The following is a 6,000-nucleotide window of genomic DNA, read 5'->3' as shown; positions in this document are numbered from 1 at the left end:
CACAGGGTTTTGTCCTTCTTCTCCACAAAGAAGAACCTGCGCCGGCGGGTGAGGCAGAAGGATGGCTGAACCCGGCAGCTAGGGAGTCCTCAATATAGGTCTCCATAGCCTTGGTCTCCGGACCCAACAGCGAGTACAGTCATCCCCGGGGCAGAGTGGTGCCTTGGAGAAGGTCGGTTCCACAGTTGTAGGGTTGGTGCGGTGGAAACGAAGTGGCCCGGGCCTTACTGAACACCTCCCGGAGGTCCTGGTACTCCGAGGGAATGGCGTAGAGGTCCGAGGCAACTTCCAAGCCCCCAGGAAGACGTCCCTGGGCAGGCTGCGCTGACTTCAGGCAATGAGCGTGGCAGAACGGGCTACAGCCCATAATGGCACCAGTAGACCAGTCAATAATTGGGGTTGTGTCGCTGGAGCCAAGAGAAACCCATAACCACGGGAACCTGAGGAGACTTAATTAGCAGGAATTGGATCGTCTCGCTGTGGTTCCCTGATACTCGTAGGTTGATGGGGGTGCTATTGTGGGTGATCTGGCCTATAGAACGCCCGTCAAGCACTCTAATGTCCATGGGAATGGATAGGGACTGAGTGGGGATGCCCAGCTCGGATGCCAGGGTAGATTCCATAAAGCTCTCATCGGCCCCAGAGTCGATGAGTACCCGGAGAGATTCGACTGGCTCCCCCACAGCAAGATGGCATGAAAGGGGGTGCGAGTAAGGGGAGAGGAAAAGTTCTCCATAGGGCCCACCAGAGTACTCGCTCCTACCGGTGAGCCTGGTCTTTTAGTGGACAGGTGGACACAAAATTACCAGTAGTCCCGCAATACATGCAACTCTTCATGTAAAACCTGTATTGCCATTCGGCTGGAGATAGCCTAGCTCTGCCTAGTTGCATCGGCTCGGGAAGAGGTGAATCTGCAGACTTCGGAGACTCTCGAGGGAACTCGGGTAGCCTCGTGTTCGCTTGGCAACGGAGCCGTCAGGGACTTCCGGGATGCCTCGGAGGCGAGGTGGAACCGGACTTCCTCTCCTTCCTTCGTTCCCGCAGTCGCCCATCGATCCGAATGGTCAAGGCGATGAGCGAGTCGAGATCCGTCGGTAGTTCCCGGGCTGCCAGTTCGTCCTTTACTTCCTCAGATACTCCGTGCAGGAACATGTCGAACAGCGTTTCCGGGTTCCAGGCACACTCAGCTGCCGATGTGCAGAAATCCACTGCATAGTCTGCTACAGTGCGGGATTCTTGCCGAAGCTGGAGTAACTTCCTGGAAGCCTCTCTCCCGGCCAATGGAGCATCAAAAACTTATTTACCTCCTGCACGAATTCCTCCCCAACTGAAGCATATGGCCGACTGTTGTTTCCACACTGCCGTAGCCCAGGCGAGAGCCATCCCGGACATCAGCGTGATGAGGTACGCTATCTTCGAGTGGTCCGAGGGGAAGGAGGAGGGCTGCAGCTCGATGATGAGCGAACACTGAGCGAGAAATGCCCGACAGGTTCCCGACTCTCCAGCGAAGCGTTCCGGGAGAGGTAAGCGGGGTTCTCTGGAAACTGGGGTGGCCGGGGAGGCCGTGCTGCTAACAGCCGGGTTACTGAGGGGCTGGGAGGTTACCTTCGTGGTAGGCTGCCTAACAGACAACCCGCGGAATTGCTCCAGCAATGTGTTAAACGCTCGGTCATGGTGTTCGGCCAAGGTCTGGAACCCTTCCATGAGACCACAAAGCAACTCCTTATGCCTTCTAATGGTGGCTCCTTGGGAGGAGATGGCGTTGAAAAGCTGGTCCTAGTCTGCTGGTCCAGTCATGGCCAGTTCGTACTATCACGTTTCAGGAGAAGACCCAGATGCAGATAGTGTTGAAGTTACAAAGGTTTATTACAAAAACAGGGGGCAGGCAAACGACAGGTCAATGGCAGGCAGAGGTCAGTAATCCAGATCAGAATCCAAAAGGTACAGCATGGCAGGCAGTCTCAGGGTCAGGGTAGGCAGAGGTCAGTAATCCAGGGTGGTGTGACAAGGTACAGAACGGCAGGCAGGCTCAGGGTCAGGGTGATGAGGATTTTTCAGTAGACTGATTAAATCTCTTCAGACTCAGTGGACTATAGGATAAACATAGTTAATCACAACATGACGAACATGGAGCCAGGGTTAAACATGGGTACATCTCTGTTGCTAGGCAAGAACTGAATTGGTTCCTCTCACGTTTGTAGTCATTGTGTGTGAAATAGGACTGTTTTATTCTCTGTTTATTTTTAATCTGACCTGTCTTCAGGTCAAATTCCTCGCTCCTCCCTAATCCACGGCTGTCCTGCCTTATCAGTGATTGAAACCAGACTGTTGCCCTTTGCTCTCTCCTTAGGCATATTCCTGGAATGGAGCCAGGGTTGAACAGAGGTCAGACTAAACATGGTTGATCACAGCATGAGGGGCGTTTGGACTGAGTATATGTTTAAGAAATTGATTATGGACCTGCCATGTTTTAAGCCATGTTTAAGTATCGATTGATAGGTTTGGGAATAAATTAGGGGGTCAGAACAGAGCTATTATTTTTGCATGACAGGGCTTAGTCCCCCCACTATTGTTTCCAGACACGGAACTAGAAGGGAGAGAAGTCAGATACCGCCATTAAGGAAGTGGGCGGAACGGTCAAGCGGTGAAAACTGGAGACAGTGGTGGAGCAACCAAAGAGGGAGGGATTAAGCTAAAATGTATGTAAAATGACTATATAAACTGAGAGCTGAGAGGTGGAAAGTTAGATGCTCTGCAGACCACCTCGGCTATATTGATTTTAATAAAGTCTATCTTAATTCTACAAAAACTCTGAAAATACTTTGTGTTTGACTGAGGACAATTTTCTACAACATAATTGGCGACCACGAAGGGACTGGAAAAAGAGACCATGGGGTGCTGCGCCATCTGGAGGAGGCTGAACGAATCACACAAATAGTGGCCACTATAAACAGAGGTAAGCAGCGTTCTTACTTTTAGTATAGAAATTGTGTGATTCACTCGGCTGATTCTAAGGGTCAGGTACTGGGGGTCTCTCCAGTATTAAGAGCTACATTTAGGAAAATAACATAGTTTTTGTTGCAATGAGAAATAAGCATGCAATCAATGTTATTGATTATTGATTGTTGTACATAAGTTACGTCCTATGGCTACCGCGCTATTGTGTTAGAGGAAGTGTATCAATGGTGGACAGTACGGGTAGGTGTTGTATGGTGGACAGTACGGGTAGGTGTTGTATTTCTATATAGCTATTCTGTGGCTACCGCTTTAATACAGTATTGGGGGACTGAATGGGCAGAATAACTTCTGTGACTACTGCTCTAATTACCGTACTGAAGGTCTGAACAGGCAGAATATATAGGACAGTGGATACCGCTTTGGTGTAAGAACCAGAGGACTGAACATTAGGGGAATAGTTAGGAAATAAAATAGCCGCAAGGGCTGCGCTACATGGAGAAAGCGCTAGATGGAGTAGTAGTTCTGCTCATCCTGTATAGGTGAACAGAAACTAAATAAAAAAACCTGCGGAAATAGCCACAAGGGCTGCAAATACATAGAGAAAGCGCTAGGTAGAGTAGCTCATCTGTCTGGGTGATCAGAAAATACAAATAAATCCTGTGAATATAGCCGTTTCTGTGTTGAGGAAGTAAATCAGAAAGGGGGCTTTGTTTGAGGTCGCTGAAAGCTTCTGTCTCGCATTAGGAGGAGAATAATAAATGGTGCGTGAATGTTCACGTTACCAGGAGGGTTATGAGAAATTATGTTAGAGGAACAGGTCACGTGTACCGGTGTGTTTGTGTGACGTCTAAACATTGTATTTTGGCCATAAGGGAACAATTAGGCACGAGGAAAACAGTAAGGAAAATATTGTTGGCCTACATCCTAACAGAGACACTGAGCCAAACATAAGGCTACAACAGCAATCTGGTATTGTGAAAGTTGTAAAGTTAGTTTTTTTTAACCTTACGATAGAGGTAAACGCAGAACGTTGTTTGAGAATGGTTTACATTTTTGATCTACTAGTAAGAATAGAAGAGTTTCCATGTTTTAGTCTGAGGGTGTTAGCGACTGGGGCTCGCTGAACTTGAGCGGGCTGTAAGGGACATAATGGGTTAAGTTTGGTGTAGTGGGATCACTGGTTGCTGCAGAAAAGGAGGAGGTCAAAGGGGGGTGAGTGTAACCGGTATGAAATGGCTAGCTAGTTAGCGGTGCGCGCTAGTAGCGTTTCAATCGGTGGTGTCACTCGTTTTGAGACCTTGAAGTGGTTGTTTACCTTGCTCTGCAAAGGCCGCAGCTTTTGTGGAGCGATGGGTGACGGTGCTTCAAGGATGATTGTTTCGATGTGTGCAGAGGGTCCCTGGTTCAAGCCCAGGTTGGGGAGAGGAGAGGGGCGGAAGCAAAACTGTTACAGTGATGCTGTTGATCCGGATCACTGGTTGCAATGATTAGATTATCTGAAAGGGGTTATGGGTTTGTTTCTTTTAGAATGTGTCTATTCACCTTAATGGAACACGATATTATCTGATGTGTCTTGAGTAGTATTCTTTCTTCCAGGATTGATGGAAGTCCCCTACGTATGTTAAGGGAGACGTAGGAGACCACGTCTCAAACTACTTTTTAATAGATGCCTGGGATCAAATATCACTGATTCCTTACGCTGAGAAATTGACTATATTTGCGACAGAAAAAGTATTACACTTAGAGGAGTAACAGGAACGATCTAATGGCGAAACAGCTATTACCTATGTAACGTTACCAGGATAATGTGACATGGGAGCAAATGGAGCCAGTTTTGGGGTTGGATAATCCTTGCGAGAATTACAGACAATGGAGTCTAAGGGGTAATCAATTAAAAATACTCCTTGCAAACTCAGAGAACCTTGGGTTTTTCATCTCGTGAGAGATTTTATGTCATATTATTCTGGAGTAGTCACGGGGAATTAGATTGAAATAAACGGTTAATGATTTGAAGGAGTACAGTGGAATTATCTTCATCATGTTTGGGTTGTAATTAAAACGTTTGGGTTTCTGATTAAGATGTGCTATAGTGAATGTTAACGACATGTACACTTTCTCTTCAAGGAGAATGGGGGATTTATTATCTCTCATTGGAATGTTTCCCAAGTCTGTGGGCTCGGGAGAGGAGTTAGTGAAATTCTGCAGTTTTATAAGTATATGAGTATCCGGATTAGTCCGTAGATGGGGCGCCCAATTAATTAAGGCCTGGACATTTTTGTTTTATTTTTACCATATGGTTTGCAAATAACCACACACAACACACATGTTGTGAATATTTGTTAGTGGTGTTAATACGTGTTTAATGTACTGACTGGACTATTTCATTTGGTTTAGTGCGTTTTCACGGGCAAATGCACAATATGGAATGGATAATCAGGCTACTCACAACTGGTGTCCAGGAGTTTCATCCCGTGGCCTAAATTGTCATGATCAGGGGTTTCACGTTTGTATCCATCAATTTTTTATGAGCTGATCATAGCGAAAAAATTTAATACTTCTGCATTGCCCTCTATGTAAACACATTGCAAATAGGCTCAGGATAACTCCTCCTGATAAAGTAGGCTAGCTGATATTTAGAGATTAAATAACCAAATTGATTAGTCACACGAATCAGGACTGATAAAGCCAATGCAACAAACAGTGTTTTACAAACAGTGGCCCTACCACATGGATTGGCATTCATAAAATTCCATTGCGGGCCAACATGGTAGGCTACACCCCAGTAAGCACGGACCAACGCCGACGTCTAATTTTTGGTGCTGTCCGGACCAGCCATCTTTTTATTTTATTCATTTATTTGCAAACGGTAGGCCTACCACATAGATGGGCATTCCTAAAATAAAATTTCAGGCGACACTGTAGGCTATACCTCAGTAAGCACGGACTGACGCTGATGCCTTTTGGATGTCTTTTTTTGGTTCATTCTGGACGTCTTTTTTGGTGCAGACCAGCCTTAATTTCCACGTCCAAGGACATTGGTTT

This window comes from Coregonus lavaretus (assembly GCF_964263955.1).
Source record: "Coregonus lavaretus genome assembly, chromosome: 29".
Taxonomy (NCBI): Eukaryota; Metazoa; Chordata; class Actinopteri; order Salmoniformes; family Salmonidae; genus Coregonus; species Coregonus lavaretus.
Note: the sequence above shows the minus strand (reverse complement) of the source record.